The 18,427-nt window shown below is 44.7% G+C and overlaps 1 protein-coding gene across 2 annotated transcripts in view; it reads right to left on the bottom strand.

Moving 5' to 3' along the window:
- The window catches only part of LOC128404418 (transmembrane protein 132D-like), a 468,160-nt gene that overhangs the window by 152,084 nt on the left and 297,649 nt on the right, over positions 1-18,427 (bottom strand). The window lies entirely within an intron of this gene.

The following is an 18,427-nucleotide window of genomic DNA, read 5'->3' as shown; positions in this document are numbered from 1 at the left end:
CCTTGTTTGTTATCCAGGAGAGGAACAACCAGCTTTTGAATAAACCACAGAACCAAGGAAACTATTTTCAAGTCCAGCATCCAGATTTAGGAACCCAGCGCTTGTTATAGCTATTACAATAGGACAGAGCTCACTCGACTCAACATGCCAGAGTCATAAAACATATTCACACACATCAGGAAAGGTTACAGGTCATGAGAAGTAAAACACCCATGGCTCCATACTGGTATCTTCAACCCCACAATCACCTTGGAGTGGCCCGATGTGCCCAGATCATTTGACCATTTTAGGTCTTGGGTGTCCGACATTGCCCTGGCAACCTAGCCTTCAATGGGGGGGATAGAGCATCATAAAATCCTCTTCCTGGGTCTCAGATAGCTTCAAGGATAGCTGATTTACCCTCCGGTGCTAAAACATCCTGCCATTTGTATCACTTTCAGGGATACACTTTAAGGAGAGATTGAATGCAACGTAGGAGGGAGAACACACAAAAATCAAGCCTAATATATTCTCAAAGGTTAAATGCAATCAAAGTGAAACATTGAAACATTATTAAAAGAATAAAAACATTCATCTGCGGTCTCTACTACTTCTTATATCAAAATGAAGTTAGGCTCCTGCCCCACGAAGATTACAGTCTGAACTTCCACAGCAGGGCCAGAATCAAGGGTCAACATGACCAGGCAACTTCTAAGGGATGCTACCCCTACAGACCATAAAAGAACTGTTTATATTTGGGAACTGACTCCCTCCTCCCACCATTAGGCATGTGCTTACTCAGTTCAGGTTTCAAACTATGCCCACAGAACTAGCAAATTATTTAACATGCCAATAAATGACTCCATTTGTGTATACGAATTAGGCCAGATCAAAGATATGGTGTACTATCTTATTTATTGCTCTTTATATGAGAGCAATAGAAATAGAGTCCTCCATTCACTCCAGAATTTCTTAGAAGGTCAGTAAGATGATTTCAGAACTAGTTTATTTCAGAACTAGATGGTTGATGTTCAAGGCAGATATGTCTGTTAACTATAGAGTAGCTTTTCATGTGCTAGAAGTGAGAAATTTAAGGGATTTTTTTTTTTAAAAAAGCACTGTTGACTGCCACAGGGATATTTTTTTTAAAATCTAAATGATTTGGAGAACTCTCTGCTCATAGCAGACCCACTGAAATTGGAGGCAATGACTAACTTGAGAGACCATTCATTTTAGTAGGTCTATTCCAAAGCTCCCATTCCCAGCAGGTTCGCACTCCTGTCTCAGTGACGTCTACGCTGGCTTGGTCATGTGCACAGAATGGAAAATGGCAGGATCTCCAAGGACATGCTCTGTGGGGAGCTGGCTTCAGGCACCAGACCCATTGACAGACCAACTCTATGCTTGCAAGCATGACATGAAGGCTGGCAACATCAACCCCGCCATGTGGGAATCCCTTGAACACAACACAGTGCCTGGAGACAGTCAGGTTGTGCATCCACAGCAAAGCTGGATGCCAAGCAGGGCAAATGAGGGGTGTGCGTTGGGGACAGTTCTGAGGGCCAAAGCAAATATCTGAAGGGTTGCCATGTGGAAGATGGAGCAAGTTCGTTTTCTGCAGCTCCAGGAAGTAGGACCTGAAACAATGGATCCAGATTACAAGAAAGGAGATTGTAGCTAAACATGATGAAGAACTTTCTCATGGCAAGATCTGTTGAGCTGTGGAACAGACTGTCTTGGAAGATGCTGGCTTCTCCTTTACTGGAGGAATTCATGCAGAGGTTGGATGGCCACCTGTCAGGGATTCTTTAGCTGTGATTCCCATATTGCAGTGGGTTGAACTAAATGGCCATTAGTGTCCCATCCAAGCCTACAGGTCTGATTCTATGGAAGGTTATTGTCAGGGGACTGCCATCGAAAGGGGGGAGGGAGGCAGAAGCGTACAGGGAGCCTCCGACTTTGCTGAGCAGTAACACCTCGTCAGAGACTGGTGAGAGCAAAGCCTGAGGAGAAATGGAGGAGGAAGGGAGGGGGGAAATGAGGCAAAGGCTCACAGAGATTACTGTGAGCCCCAGCACCCCTCCCAGGCAGTCGGATAGGGAAACAGGCATGCAGCTTCCGTCGCCTAGTTTTTACAAGGGACTCAAACGTAAGGAAAAGAGGAGGAGACTGGGGGTGTCGAGATTCTTATGCTGGGGGGGGGGGACAGGAAGAACCCACTCTCGGAATCTGCTAGTGACTGAGGCAGACATGAACTTTGGACTTCTGCACTGTACATAGGTGAAGGTAAAGGGACCCCTGACCATTAGGTCCAGTCGTGGCTGACTCTGGGGTTGCGGCACTCATCTCACTTTATTGGCCGAGGGAGCCGGCGTACGGCTTCCAGGTCATGTGGCCAGCAGGACTCAGCCGCTTCTGGTGAACCAGAGCAGCGCACGGAAACGCCGTTTACCTTGCCGCCGGAGCAGTACCTATTTATCTACTTGCACTTTGCTTTTGAACTGCTAGGTTGGCAGGAGCAGGGACCGAGGAACGGGAGCTCACCCCGTTGCGTGGATTCGAACCGCCAACCTTCTGATCGGCAAGTCCTAGGCTCTGTGGTTTAACCCACAGCGCCCCCCCCCCGCGTCCCTGCTTTGTACATAGTTTGCACCTAATAAAACCTGTAAAAAGGCAGGTCGAAGTCCTGGCTGTTTACTCATGAGCAACCATACACATCCCTGACAGTTATGTCTGGCCACAAGTCCTCAGGCTCCCCGCTCCTGCAATATATTGCCATATGACTGGGCTCTCAGTGGCAGCCTTGCTGCCTCCTTTTGCACCAACTGCAATTCCCAGGGCTGCTCCACTCAGAGCATGTTTCAGTAGCAGTCTAACCTGAAAGCAACGTATGAATATGCAACATTTTCATTTACTCTGAATTCTCGGCAGCTCAAGGGTTACCCGCCCAGCTCCACCAGCCAGTCCTGCTCATTTTCATATGTGTCCTTCGCGGGCGTGATGCTACAGAATCCTTTATAGCTCAAAAATGATTCACAACCAGAAGGGAATATGAATGCCATGAAAAAGGAGAGATTTAAGGCAGGGAAGCTACGTGAGCCTTAAAGGGCTTGATCTTGTAAACCTTTATAATAAAAACCAGCCACTGTGTAGGAAGCAGAGCTGTAAAGATTCAACAGTACATCCATGCCGAGGCAAACTCAACTCAACCGGCAACTTTTATAGGGAAGTCGGGGGGGGGGGACGGGCAGTGAAAGGGGAGGAAGAGTTTGACAGGGAACTTTTGCCTCGTCTGCCAACACTTTAGAAACGCCCGCCAATTACTGGGGTTTTACAGATCTCACAGTTTGTGAGCCTGTAGCGCAGAGCTCTGAGCCAGATGGATGCGCCAGAGAGCATGAATTGGCAGTGACAGGAGATGGCCAAAGGAGGCTTGAGATCAAGGAAGGAAGAAAAGAATAATAATGCAAGTCTGTAATTAATATTAAACACACTCAAACAGACAGATGGGTTTGTGTGCATTTGGCAAGTCATTGCATGCAAGGGCAGAACCATGTCAGGTTTCAGCGGGTAGGATCCAATGCTAGTTCTACTCAGAGTAGGCCAGCTGAGACTAACTGCGGTCCATTGATTTCAGTGGGTCTATTCTGAGTAGGACTGAGCTATAGTCCAACTCGAAGTAGACCTACTGAGACTAATGGAGCCAAGATAGTTGCTGTCATTCATTTCAATGGGTCTACTCAGAATTGGACTGACATTGGATATGACCCAGTGTTGGGAATAATAATAATAATAATAATAATAATAATAATAATAATAATTTATTATTTGTACCCCGCCCATCTGGCTGGGTTTCCCCAGCCACTCTGAGCGGCTTCCAACAAAGATGAAAGATACACTAAAATGTCACATATTAAAAACTTCCCTGAACAGGGCTGCCTTCAGATGTCTTCTGAATGTCAGGTAGATGTTTATCGCTTTGACATCTGATGGGAGGGCGTTCCACAGGGCGGGCACCACTACCGAGAAGGCCCTCTGCCTGGTTCCCTGTAACTTGGCCTCTCGCAGTGAGGGAACCGCCAGAAGGCCCTCGGAGCTGGACCTCTGTCCGGGCAGAACGATGGGGGAGGAGACGCTCCTTCAGATATACTGGACCGAGGCTGTTTAGGGCTTTAAAGGTGAGCACCAACACTTTGAATTGTTCTCGGAAACGTACTGGAAGCCAATGTAGGTCTTTCAAGACCGGTGTTATATGGTCTCGGCAGCCGCTCCCAGTCACCAATCTAGCTGCCGCATTCTGGATTAGTTGTAGTTTCCGGGTCACCTTCAAAGGTAGCCCCACGTAGAGCGCATTGCAGTAGTCCAAGCGGGAGATAATCAGAGCATGTACCACTCTTGCGAGACAGTCTGCAGGCAGATAGGGTCTCAGCCTACGTACCAGATGGAGCTGGTAAACAGCTGCCCTGGATACAGATTTGACCTGTGCCTCCATGGACAGCTGTGAGTCCAAAATGACTCCCAGGCTGCGCACCTGGTCCTTCAGGGGCAGAGTTACCCCATTCAGGACCAGGGAATCCTCCACACCTGCCCGCCTCCTGTCCCCCAAAAACAGTACTTCTGTCTTGTCAGGATCCAACCTCAATCTGTTAGCCGCCATCCATCCTCCAACCGCTTCCAGACACTCACACAGGACCTTCACCGCCTTCACTGGTTCTGATTTAAAAGAGAGGTAGAGCTGGGTATCATCCGCATACTGATGAACACCCAGCCCAAACCCCCTGATGATCTCTCCCAGCGGCTGCATGTAAATGTTGAAAAGCAAGGTTTAAACCAGGGTTTCCTTCAAGGCTGATGAAGCTGCGCAGTGGTGAATACAGATCTGGAGGTCAAAAGGGGGTCAAAAGGGGCCTGGGGGGGACAAAAAATTAATAATGCACAGTGGTACCTTGGTTCTCGAATGGCTTAGTTGTCGAACAAATCGGAACCTGAACGCTGCAAACCCGGAAGTAAGTGTTCCGGTTTGTGAACGTTTTTCAGAGTCGAACATCCAACGCGGTTTCTGATTGGGTGCAGGAAGCTCCTACAGCCAATCGGAAGCCACGCCTTGACTTTTGAACAGTTTCGGGAGTCGAACGGACTTCTGGAACAGATTAAGTTCGAGAACCAAGGTACCACTGTAAAGTGCATGAAAAAGAGATAAATGTCTTGGTGCAGCAGAACCTGGAATAGAGGAGTGGTGGAAAAGGAGAAAGAGGGGGAGAGGAACTTATATTCTAAACAGCTTTACTGAGAGCTCTAGGAGTGATGGACGCATCAGAACTTCTGTGTTTTAATTTAAGAATTGTTTCTAAAATATTAGTCTAACAATGAATGATTTATTGTTATCCTAGTTTATACACACACACATATTTTCTATTTTCTTTTTCTTTTTTCTTTTTCTTCTCTTTTATACTTCTCCTTTCTTTTTTCTTCTTCTATATTATAATTTTACTTTTACTTAATCTATTTGACGTCTGTAAGTTTTGTTCTAATTGTTTGTGTATGCAACATAATTCAATAAAAAAATTAAAAAATGGACTGTGAAGCCATGGGGCTATGAGATACCCCTGGGAGGAGAAAGAGAATATCTTAGTCGGTAGATAAATGCAGAGAATCCCTAACAACTCATTAACAACCACAGGTGCGTATTGACATAAGGAAGGTGCCCCAAATATCTTGTTTTAGATACCAGGTCATACCAACTTTTATGATTACTATTTCAGTAAGCCTACTCGAGACATATAATTTCATTACCTATATTCATTGTACAGTGGTACCTCAGGTTAAGTACTTAATTCGTTCCGGAGGTCCGTACTTAACCTGAAACTGTTCTTAACCTGAAGCACCGCTTTTGCCAATTGGGCCTCCTGCTGTTGCCATGCGGCCGGAGCATGATTTCTGTTCTCATCCTGAAGCAAAGTTCTTAACCTGAAGCACTATTTCTGGGTTAGCAGAGTCTGTAACCTGAAGTGTATGTAACCTGAAGCGTATGTAACCCTAGGTACCACTGTATACTGATCTTATCTGTATTTGAAGGATAATTATTTTATGTATATTTGTTTTTGTTTTTTTAATTCTGCTGTGAATTTTAGCTTTTTTATGCACACCTCTTTCCCTTAGACCCTGCTGTCTCCTCAAGCATTTCTCTCTAGTTGGGATGTGTCTTTAAACTGTGACAATACATTTTGCTTGCCTGGATGAGAGAGAGATGTGGGTGTGTTTGTAGACTTTTGCATGGCTGGAATCCACTGCTCTGCTCCCTTCTGCCTCTTGCCTCACTCTCCACTGGCATGTGGCCCTCACAGGATTGCCCAGGAGGGAATGTGGCCCCTGGGCTGAAGAGTCCTCCCCCCCCCCTGCACAGGATTGAACTGCAATGGACTAAAAAGGTGGATACTCAGCATCACAGAATTATTATTATTTTTTTAAAAAGGAAACCTCACCATCTACTCCAACCTGCTGAATTAATGTCACAACAGAACGATTTTATTTGCTTTGCTTTCTTTTTATAAAAAGCATCACATTCCTTTTCTCACCACTTGATGTCAAAGCCAACGAAAGGGGCAATTTGCAAACTACAGTTGAGTGCAACATGATTCTTGACCTCGAGAGAAGATGCTTTCGGAGTATGTTGCTATTGAAACCCTGCTACATTTTCTCATATGGAGAGGAAGGCAACACAAACCAGTCATAGACCAAACCTGACTCTCCACTTACATGCCCACCAACAATTTATAGATGAATAAAAGGACTAGCTGTTTTTGTTCCTTCTCATTTAAACATATGTTCACTCATAAATCTCTTCAATCCCATTTCCATATTAATCTGGCGGATTAATATTATTCTTCTAAAGAAAGAGAGAGAGAGAAGTTGCATTTAAGTACACATTTGCCAAATGTAATTTCTCTTAAAACACACATTTTAAAAATGTGGGGATTTTTAAAAATATATTTTTATTAAACAACTTTAACAAAACAAATTATCAATCAAAATAACCAATTACATTTTTCCCCTTTTTGTCCCCCCCTTCCCTCCCTCTCCCATCTGCTTAGGACTTCCCTCAGCTCCCCTCTCTGATTTGTTTGCACATATTATTTTCTGCATGTTAAAAATTGTACATATCATTGCCTTATCTGCCATATATTCTACTAATAAATTTGTGGGTGTTTATTCAAAAGCTGCCAAGGAGTCCAAATCATTTTGTTGTTTTTTTCGGTAGTTTGTAAATAGTTCCCATTCTTCCTTAAAGTCACGACTGTCCTTCTCACTTAATTTATATGTCAACTTTGCCAACTCCGCATAACTCATCAGTTTTTCTTGCCACTGTTCTTTCTTTGGGGTTTCCTCATTCTTCCATCCTTGTGCTAACAAGACTCTTGCCACTGTTGTTGCATACAGAAATAAATTCCTTGTTTTTCTTGGCGGGTCTCGTCCTAAAATACTTAACAAAAACGCTTCTGGTTTCTTTACAAATGTCATTTTTAAACATTTTTTTTCAATTTGTTATATATCATCTTCCAAAAATTTTTAACTTCTCTACAAATGTGTTTTTGACCTGAGAACAACTGGGACAGGCCAACACTGGTGGACTAGTTTGAGAGGTGTGGATGCGATCATTTTTAAATCAAAATTTGAAAAGATCTTGTCCCTTAAGCATCCCTAATAAGGGTGTTTGTGTATTTATAAATGTAGTTCTATACTTCCTTCCATAGGAAACAACTCCAAAGGGACCAAGTCCCTTTGCCCACCCCCCAAAAAATATTTGAGGGTGGCACACCCCCAAAGTTAATGGGCATTGCCATTTAAATGATGTGTGCCATTTGGTTGATTATCCATCGTCCCCCCAATATTATAATCAGGTTGGCACCCCTGCTTCCCTCTTATGATGGTGTATAGCAGGGCTTCCCCCCACCCCCAGCCGGAATTCAATGGAACTTGGTTCCAGCACCTCTCAGGTGGGCACCATCGCCATTCTAAGACAACAAGAGAGGCTTTCATGGTGAGTTCTGGCACCTCTTCTTCTAGAAAAATAGCACTGTACAGTAACATTAAAAGGTACAAGTACCCCTGACCATTAGGTCCAGTCGCGGACGACTCTGGGATTGCTCTATAGGCTGAGGGAGCGGGCATTTGTCTGCAGACAGCTTCCGGGTCATGTGGCCAGCATGACTAAGCCACTTGTGGCGAACCAGAGCAGCGCACGGAAACACCGTTTACCTTCCCGCTGGAGAGGTACCTATTTATCTACTTGCACTTTGACATGCTTTTGAACTGCTAGGTTGGCAGGAGCAGGGACCGAACAACAGGAGCTCACCCCGTCGCAGGGATTCGAACCGCCAACCTTCTGATCGGCAAGTCCTAGGCTCTGTGGTTTAACCCACAGCGCCACCCGCATCCCGAATTTGGAGGATTACAGATAGACAAAAGAAAGAGCTTCTTCACCCAGAAAAGCATTGAAACTATGTAATTTGCACCCACATGATACAGTGATGGCTACTAACTTGGATGCCTTTAAAAAGGGATTAGAGAATTTCATGGATAATAAGCTATCAATGACTGCTAGCCATGGTGCTGGAGATCCCAAATGGAGAAGAGTGCTGTTATGCTCAGGTCCAGTTTGATGGCATCTCATGGGCATCTGCTTGGCCACGGTGAGAATGGAACTAGATGGAGTCTTTGGCCTGATCCAGCAGGCCTGTTTTGACTCCCGGTGTGATGAGTGTGCACGTTTCAGTGGATAAGGAGCAAAAACTTTCAAGCTGATCAGGCAGCTATGGATGCATGTTTGAAACCTTGGTTTGCACTGGGTGCTTGGAACCATTTACAGATGCGCTCCATGACATCTTGATTATAAAATAGATTTATTTTGCTTAAATGTTGGCCCTCTTGAAAGCTATACCCTAGGGTCATTGGAATAAAAAGTGGAAATTGAACCCCTGAAAGTTAAGCTACTTTAGAAGAGTCACTAGGAAGGGCAGAAACAATTTTGAAAGAATTGGAGCAATGGTTATCTGCAGCTGATTCAAGTTTTGCATCTCTTCACAACATTGGCTGAAGAATTATTATGAATATTACTAATATTATTGACACTTAAGCTTAATATTTTTTACTCTTGGAAATATGTTGAATCACTGCAGGAGTTGTCTGGCTAAAAACAAAGAGTGATTCCCAGTGTCCCAAAGGAAGAAAATACAGACTTCTGAGGAAGGAGAATACTTAAGGGAAGCTAAATTCTGTTCACGAAATGCTTTTTTTTTTTTGCACTTCATCCTTTTTAACTCTCAGGTTTTCTAAATGACTGAAATGCAAATTTCGTTATCAGTATTCTCTCCTAAATCTTTTAGTTTTATGTTGTGATGTATATTCTTTCCATGATTTTTATGGTGTGTTCTCATTTTGTATTTTTCTGATTTGATATTTGGATGAGGGGTGGTATACAAATTTAATTAATGAAGAAGAAGAAGAAGAAGAAGAGAAGAAGGAGGAAGAAGAGGAAGAAGTCCTGATTCTGCTGCTACCTCCTGTCCTCCTTCTGCCACCAAAATGACAGTCAGCAGTTGCCGCAGCCTTTGGCAAGTGGGCCGCGATGAGGCTCCCCTTCCTCTTTTCTTTTAAGCTCACCACCATCTGGCTATGCATTGCCAGGAGGAAGAGCAACTTCACACTTCCGCTGTAAACTGGGCTCAGAGAAACTTGAGTCGTTCACACAGGACTCCTTCACACTTCAACTTGTACCATGTTTCTTCCACTTGCCCTGTGCTTTTGATAGGCTTTTCTTTTGCCCAGCCACTTTCCCTGAAAAAACACCCTACTGTTTACCACTGAATCGGAACAAACGTCAATCCACTGAAAACACAATTGATGTTTGTCACAATTCAGCAGATTTTCCTGGGAAAAGCAGCTGGGCAAAAGAAAAAAATCTCTTGGATCTGGACCTAGAAAACATGGGACAAGGGGAAATGTGGACAAGCCCATAGACAGACAGACACAGACAGACACAGACACACAGAGTGGAAGGGAAGGACTTCTTTCTGTTCATTTCTGAGTATCTCTGTACTTTTTGTCCCAGAGTGGTTTTGTTTTGTTTTGGTTGTTGCCTACTTAGCTGTCTCTCACCTTTCCCTTGAGCTCTCCTGCAGCCAGACAAAAATCAGTCCCGTGCTTCTACACTGTGGCACAACATTCCCAGGGGGACTTAGTGCTGAGTGCTGCTGTTTGCAAACTGATGGTGGGAACATGTTACCAATGACGCTCTCCTGCTACTGGGCACATTCAGAGGTGGGAAACTGAGATGAGAGATGGAAGAAGGCAAACCAATGAAGATGAGGAAGAGACAGAAGCTGAGGTTAGGGAAGGCAAATTTATCTAGTTTTGGTTTCTCAGTTTTCCAAACTTAAGTTCTGTTCTCCACATTTCCACACCAGCTGGCAAATCCCTGTTTAAAGCCCTCATGATAATCCACCAGAAAAAGGAACAGGAGACTCCCTATTCCCTTCACACAGCTACAATTCCCATAGTTCCCTCTGGAGAAGGACTGAAACCACTCTGGGAACTATGGCTCTATGAGGGGAGCAGTGGTCTCCTAACAACTCTCAGCACCTTTTACAACTACTAATGTCGTAACCCACCCTGGGATCTTAGGGGGAAGGGTGGATAATAAATTCAATCAATCAATCAATCAACCAGTAAACAATGGGTGCCATTTTAAACACTGTACAATAGGCTACAGTCCAGCTACACAAAGCCTGAGGGTGAGCTCCCAGCTTCTGCCAACCTAGCAGTTTGAAAGCACACCAGTGCAAGTAGACAAATAGGTACTGCTGTAGCGGGAAGGTAAACAGCATTTCTGTGCACTCTGGTTTGTGTCACTGTGTCCCATTGCACCAGAAGCGGTTTAGTCATGCTGGCCACATGACCCAGAAAGCTGTCTGTGGACAAATGCTGGCTCCCTCGTCCTGAATCAAGATGAGTGCCGCAACCCCAGAGTCGCCTTTGACTGGACTTAACTGTCCAGGGGTCCTTTATCTTGGTGAGAGTAAAAGCCCAGAGAAAGTTGGCAAGACTGGATAGAGATTGGATAGAAAGGCTTGTGGGGGTACACTCAACCCCTGTTCTAGAATTTCCAGCACTGCCCCCCCAAAAAACCCCACCACATTTTGATCATCATAGCAAGTTTTGTGTTCAGTCCATTTTTCTGCCCAGAAACACTGCTCCTATGTGAGAGTTAGTTTTAAGACCAAATGAATAATTCCACACCTTTTTCTTCACCAAGATGTGGCTCAGCATTTCTATGCCCCTCCCATCTCAAGATTCCTTTTTAAAAAAACCTAATTTTTCAACCCCCCCGCCACCCCCACCTCAAGATTAGTGGAGCATTTAAAACAACATAAATTTCAGAGCGCAAACTTCCCGTCAAAACCGTTTCTTGGTTTACAGGGCTCAGCCATCGCCCTGAACATCTCTTGACGTGATAAATCTGATCGTAATTTGCCACGTTATGTGAAGGAAGTGATAAATCAGCGGTGAATTTATTACGCCCAATCTAATAATAACCCAATAAATTATTCAAGCAAGAGTCGGTAAACATCCAGTCAGTGCTTTCAAAACTGCTCAATCATGAAGCTGGACAAATTGGTGCTGCTGTTAAGTTTGGAATACGCTATGAGGCTTCATTGCTGTTTAACTGATACTGCTAGGCCAGCAGGAAACTAAAACTTGGCGTAAGAATTTGCCATTTTTAAAAATCATGAGTATTAGCAACTTAAATTTTTAACTGAGACCTTTGCAGGATTTTGCTCAGCACTGAACCTGCAGAAAACAAATCCTTTGCCCCTTGCTGCTAATGCTTAGGATCACGTCACCTGTGTTGTAACAACATCACTGTCCTGTAGCAGCTATGCTAAGAAAATGTACAGTAAGATGAAGTCAGGGTTAAAAATGTACCACTGAATTCTGATAATGCCTTTCCCTTTTCTGGGTGGAGAATACAGAGGGGAGCATCATTATAAAATCATACAACTGTAGAGCTGGAAGGGACATACCGTATTTTTCGCTCTATAACACGCACCCGACCATAACACGCACGTAGTTTTTAGAGGAGGAAAATCCGTAGGCATGCCACCCGTAGGCATTTCCTCCATAACACGCACAGACATTTCCCCTTACTTTCTAGGAGGAAAAAAGTGAGTGTTATGGTGCAAAAAATACGGTAAATGGTCATTTAGTCCAACCCACAGTAGTGTAGGAAACTTAACTAGATCATGCATGACAGATGGCCATCCAACCTCTGTCATGGTCTGGTCTACGGGCAATTGAAGTCCCGGCTGACGATATTGGGACCGGTGGCAGGGTGGGAACAGGAATGAGAGTCCAGAAGTCAGGGGTCTGAGGGTCAGGAAGCAAGGAGTCACGAGGTTGAGGGGCGAGAAGCAGGGAGTCAGGAAGCCAAGGTCTGAGGATCAGGAAGCAAGAAGCCAAATGCAACAAGGCAGGAAATGTGTTGCTGTGGCAAAGAGCCGAAAGGAAATGCTGACCTTATATCCCTTCCCGGCTCTTGCCACCAGGTGCAGTGAGTTACCAAGTGGCCTCACCTGTGCAGCCGTGCCTTGCCTCTTCAGAACAAACTTAGGAAGGCCCTAGTCCTGCGAAGCCCTACTGGTCACAGGGCCTGGCTCCTGCATGCACTCCTGACACTCTGCTTAAAAACCTCCAAGGAAGGAAAGTCCACAACCTCCTGAGAGAGACCATTCCACTGTCAAACAGTTCTTAGTATCGGAAGATCTTCCTGATGTTTAGCCAGAATCTCCTTTCTTGTAACCTGAAGCCATTGATTTGAGTCCGATCCTCCAGAGCAGGAGAAAACAAGCTTGCTCCATCTTCCATGTGACAGCCCTTGAGATATTTGAAGGTGGCTATCTCAGCCTCCTCTCATCCAGGTGAAACATACCCAGCTCTTTCAACCGTTCCTCATAAGTGTATGCAGAAACTTGTCTACCGTCACAAAGGTAAAATTTACATTCATTGCTCCATTCACTTTTGCCTGTGGCCCTGCCCACCACTGGTATGTAGCCCGTGGAAAGTGGTCCAGAAAGGTATGCAACCTTTAGGCTGAAAATATGATCCTGCAAATTACAGGGCCACTGGTCTATCTGGCTCACTATTGGTTACACTTCTCCCTAGGGTTGCCTACAGGGAACATTCCCAATTCTATCAGAAGAAGCCATGTGTGATGGCTTGGGATTCAGATTCGGATGCTGAACCTGAAGAATCCCAGCCTGCACAGGATTCCCTGCCTCCAGAACCAGCTGAGCCGGGGCTGGGGCTTGAGCCTGAAGGGTCCTCACCTGTGCTGGATCCTCAGGTGCAGGTACCAGCTGAGTCTGCTCTGGCTCCTGAGGTGATGGAGGAGCCATTGCCTGCAGGTGCTCCACTCTCAGCCCCATCAGAGGAAGCTGAGGTTGTCTCTGGGTCCAGTAACCCTCCAGCCTCTCCTGAGCTGCAGAGGCTCAGGGCAGAGAGGCAGAGGGAACTAAGTTCCCGCAGGAGGAGTCCATGCCTCCAGGCCAGGAGAGGCGAGTCACCTGAGGATTGGGGCCGCCCTGTGCCTCAGGGCAGATAAAAGCCAGCCAGCCCCAGTCCCAAGTTGTGGGAGCAACTTCGTTGGTTGTCAGTTCCTGCCTGAACTGCTATCCTGCCAGAGCTCCTGATCTCACCTGACTCCCTGCCCTGCATCCTGTTGGCTGTTTGCAGTATGGTAACGCTGCAGAGAGCTTGCTGGGGAGACCATGCATTAAAAAATAAAGGACTCAAAAATAACTTAAACTAGGTTTTAATAAGAAAAACAAAAACTCCTTTTACACTAAATACATTAACAACCAAACCAGACCCAACCACCAACCCATCCCCCAGGGTAATGGGAGAGCTAGGTGCTGCTCCTTATATACTACACCCAAATGCTGACACACCTTAATCAAATACAACTCAGCAGCACCTGCTACGTTTCACAGCTGTAAAGCTGGGTCTCGTTATCTTACTCTGGCCCTTGCTCTGGCCCCTTAAAGACATACACATCGGGTGCAACAATGATGAACCTTTACATTTAAATAAACCATTCAACATTTCCCCTGCGGTTCATCATTGTGGAACAAAAACATAAAGCATATTTTGTACATGTCTTTCATGTGTAACCTTTGGAAGTGCTTTAGTAAAAATGTCCGCAATTTGATTGTCACCTGGAACATATTCAAATACAATCATTTCGTCAGCAATTAGTTTCTTTACAAACTGTAAACGTAACCTTAAGACTCTAGTGCGCTGCGTATTGGTCTCTGAACACAGGATAGCAAGTCCGCTCTGGGAATCAAGGTAAACTTTTACTGGTAGTGTTACTTGCATCTGTAGGTCTGCAAATACTTGCAGATACCATTCTACATCACGAGTGGCCTGAATGCATGCACATAATTCACTCTCTGTTGTGGAGAGACAAATAATGGTTTGTGTCTGGGACTTCCATTCAAATGGACAACCGTTATAACAAAACACCATACCAGACACACCCCTGCAATTATTTTGTTCCACTGCATGAGATGCATCGCAGAAAATTTCAAAACCTTTGTCAATACATGTTGTAAACTGCAACCTATAATGTTTGGTGTGTTTAAGGTAATTTCTGAACATCATTGTAGCTTTTTGGCTCAAAAACTGCCTTATTGGCATACACAGTATTAAAATGTTCATCTGCAAAACGTTGTGGCTTCTGCCTCTTTCTATCTGAACGTCTTAGTCCAGAAGGAGAGTCAGACTCCTCAGACTTAATGGGACTAAGTGAACCACTAGTTTCAGGTTGTAAATCATTGTCAGATTGAAGAGATGCCTGTAGGCTAAGCTCACGGTCAGAAAACTCAAGAGAATCTAACCTCCCCTCGGATGCCTGTGACTTTAAATCCTCAAACAAATTAGATTCAACAGACTTTTTGTCTTTTTCCATTAATTCAGAAGCACCATTTCCTGCTGCTGCTGCTTCCTCCTCCTCTTCCTCAGTATTATCTATACCATCAGTATCTTGGAAGACAGCAACTCCATTCCAATTTACAGTTTGTATCATGCTTCTGGTAATATGAAATTTGCCAGTTGCTGGTATGTAAATTCTGTACGCCCCCTGCTGGTAGCCCATTAATTTTCCCTGGACACTACGTTCACCCAATTTCTGGTTAGCGGGATAATGCATAATTACATCTGAACCCCAAATGCGTAGGTATTTCAGATTAGGGCGTTTTTTAAACAGCTTCTCATAGGGGGTGACATCTAAACCAGAATGATAACTGCGATTTCTAACATGGCAAAAAGCATTAAGCGCTTCAGCCCAAAAGTCTTTGGGCAGATTAGCATCGTGCAGATACGTTTTAACCCCTGCCTGTAGGTCACGCTGCACAACTTCAACAAGCCCATTTTGCCAGGGACTTCGGGGGCAAGATAACTCATGAGTAGTCCCCTGCGCTTCCAGGAATTTCTCAAAATCCTCAGAAACAAATTCCCCGCCCCGGTCAGAAAATAGGTTCTTAATTGGTTTGTTAAAGTGCGTTTTTACCCAGTTGCAAAAAACTTTGTACTTCTCAAATGCTTGGGACTTCTCAGCTATTGCATAAGTCCAACAATATCTACTATACTGGTCTATCAGAGTAAGCCAGTACTTAGAACCTCCTAATGATGGTGGGAGTGGCCCAACTAAATCACAATGTACACGCTCAAATGGCTCAGTTACTTTCCTATCTGAGCACCTACCCTTGCGTGCAACCTTAATCTTATTCTTGCAACAGGATAGACATTGCATAAAGAATTTACATGGTTTTAAGTTGAGGCCATTAACAATATTCTTTGTCTTAATTACATCAGCAAAATTCAGGTGTCCCAGAATTCTGTGTGCCTCATGGACACACCCGGAATGTGGCCTTACATTCCTCAACCCCTGGCTTGACTGTGCTGCTCTGCAATTTATAGGCGATTGGGAGTAGGTGCGAAAATACAGTCTATATAAACCATCAGATTCCCGGGCATATAATAGACGTTTGTTCCCATCAAAAAACTCACACATTGACTTTAAGAAACGCACAGTTATGCCTTGACGAGCAAAGCACCTTACTGACAATAAATTGTCCACTGACGGGCAGTAAATGCAGTTCGCTATTGTAATGTTTAAAGAGTCAAGTTTAACAGTACCCCTGCCAAGCGACTGCAAGACTTGTGAATTGGCTAAATGTACATTACCAATTTCCTCTTCGAAAGAAATAAACAAGCTTCGATCGTTGCAAATATGCTGAGATGCTCCTGAGTCCACAACAAAAGACTTCCACTTGGCACGTTTAAGTCTTTTACGATCTGTTGTCCTAGCATGGAAAACTCGCGGCTCGTTTCTGTCTCTACTATACGATGTCGGCTGCTGGGCTGACAACCGTGACTGACGAACAGAAACAGGCTTGGGAGTACTTTGCTTTCTTTTGGATCTGCAGTCCTTTGCAAAATGTCCTTGCTTATTGCAGAACCAACAACGCTTGGCAGCTTTAAATGCAGTCGTATCACCACAAGTTTGCATATGGCGTTCCTCATTACTTCTGGAAATAGGAGTGCTTATGGCACAAGCCTCCCTTCTGTCCAACTCGCCCATTAATCTTGCCGTCACCCCTTCCACAGTTAATTGTGCTGGTGGAACGGCAGATATCTGGCTAGCTATACCATCAAAGTCCTCATTAAGGGAACAAAGAATGATAAAAACATACTGAATATCAGGTATGTCCATGTCCCTTCGAATTAATTCGCCGCGTATTGCCTCCAGATGTCTCAAGTGTGCTGCCAAAACACCACCAGGCTGCAACTTCGTCTGGTACAACTGCTTGAAAAACGTCAATGCAGATGCTGACTCTTTTCTAACATGCACTGCTGCAAGACTGTCCCACATTTCTTTGGCAGTTTTCTTATTTCTTATATAGACTACTTGCTGGTCGCTGACTGCCAAATTAATTATCGCCCTGGCTTTTGCATCTCCTTTCGACCAAGCATTAGTCACAGGGTCAGGAGGGTCATCAGTTACATAGGTCCATACTTCTCTAGAGGTCAAAAGCGCCTCCACCCGAAAAGACCATAAACTATAGTTCTCATCTGTTAGCTGTGGGAAGACCAGAGCCTTCTCAGCTTCAGGAACCCGGTCAACCATTCTGGAACTCTTCCAGACCCACAGAACTACGCTAACAGGAGAAGGAGTTTTCAAACCTTTCTCAGAGTCCAAAAATATGCAGTCATCCACTCAGCAGCTGGGCCCATAACCAAAGATATTGGCTGTTTGCAGTATGGTAACGCTGCAGAGAGCTTGCTGGGGAGACCATGCATTAAAAAATAAAGGACTCAAAAATAACTTAAACTAGGTTTTAATAAGAAAAACAAAAACTCCTTTTACACTAAATACATTAACAACCAAACCAGACCCAACCACCAACCCATCCCCCAGGGTAATGGGAGAGCTAGGTGCTGCTCCTTATATACTACACCCAAATGCTGACACACCTTAATCAAATACAACTCAGCAGCACCTGCTACGTTTCACAGCTGTAAAGCTGGGTCTCATTATCTTACTCTGGCCCTTGCTCTGGCCCCTTAAAGACATACACATCGGGTGCAACAATGATGAACCTTTACATTTAAATAAACCATTCAACACATCCCGCTTCAACTTTTATGGACTGCCTCCATACTGCACCCTTGACCTCGGACTGGACACGGACCTCGCCTCTCAGTTAGCCCACGGGACCAGCACACCATGGATTGAACCAGGGACCTTCTGCATGTGAAGCAGATCTTCTACCACTGAGCTATTGACCGTCTCCTCAAACAGAACCAATCTCAGGGATGCTGTTTTCGGTGTCTGCTGTGTGAGCCACCCGCCTCATCCTTCAGTACAGAGCTTGCCATGTTTGTACCAAAGAAGGGTTGAAACAAAGTAGGAAAGCTATTTTCTTTTCATGGCACTAGGCTTGCAGCTGCATTGGTGACAAGCAAAAGCAGATCGTTGGCGGGAATACGGAGGCTCTGTATTCCACACCACAGCTTGACATTTGGAGTTGGTAGTAAGTTGGTAGGTCTCTGGGCAATTTGCAGTAGATCAGCAGGGTATCTGGCTCCAAACTATTTAACAATAGCAACAGCAAAACAACTTCCCACCTAAGTTAGGTTGCTGAAATGAAGGAAAAGATAACCAAGTGTGGATTTTTGTGTGAAGGGACTATGAGCTCAGTTCAGTTCTCCTGCAGAAAGGAAATTCCCAGGCCCATAGGAACTTTGCAAAAAGAGAGAGAGAGAGTAAATCCTACAAGCTTGAAATCTGCCCTCCCCTGACTCAGCAGACCGTCAATGACCCAAGGCA

This window comes from Podarcis raffonei, chromosome 16, assembly GCF_027172205.1.
Source record: "Podarcis raffonei isolate rPodRaf1 chromosome 16, rPodRaf1.pri, whole genome shotgun sequence".
NCBI classification, from domain to species: domain Eukaryota; kingdom Metazoa; phylum Chordata; class Lepidosauria; order Squamata; family Lacertidae; genus Podarcis; species Podarcis raffonei.
The sequence above is the reverse complement of the archived record's forward strand: the minus strand, read 5'-3'. Positions and strand labels throughout refer to the sequence as shown.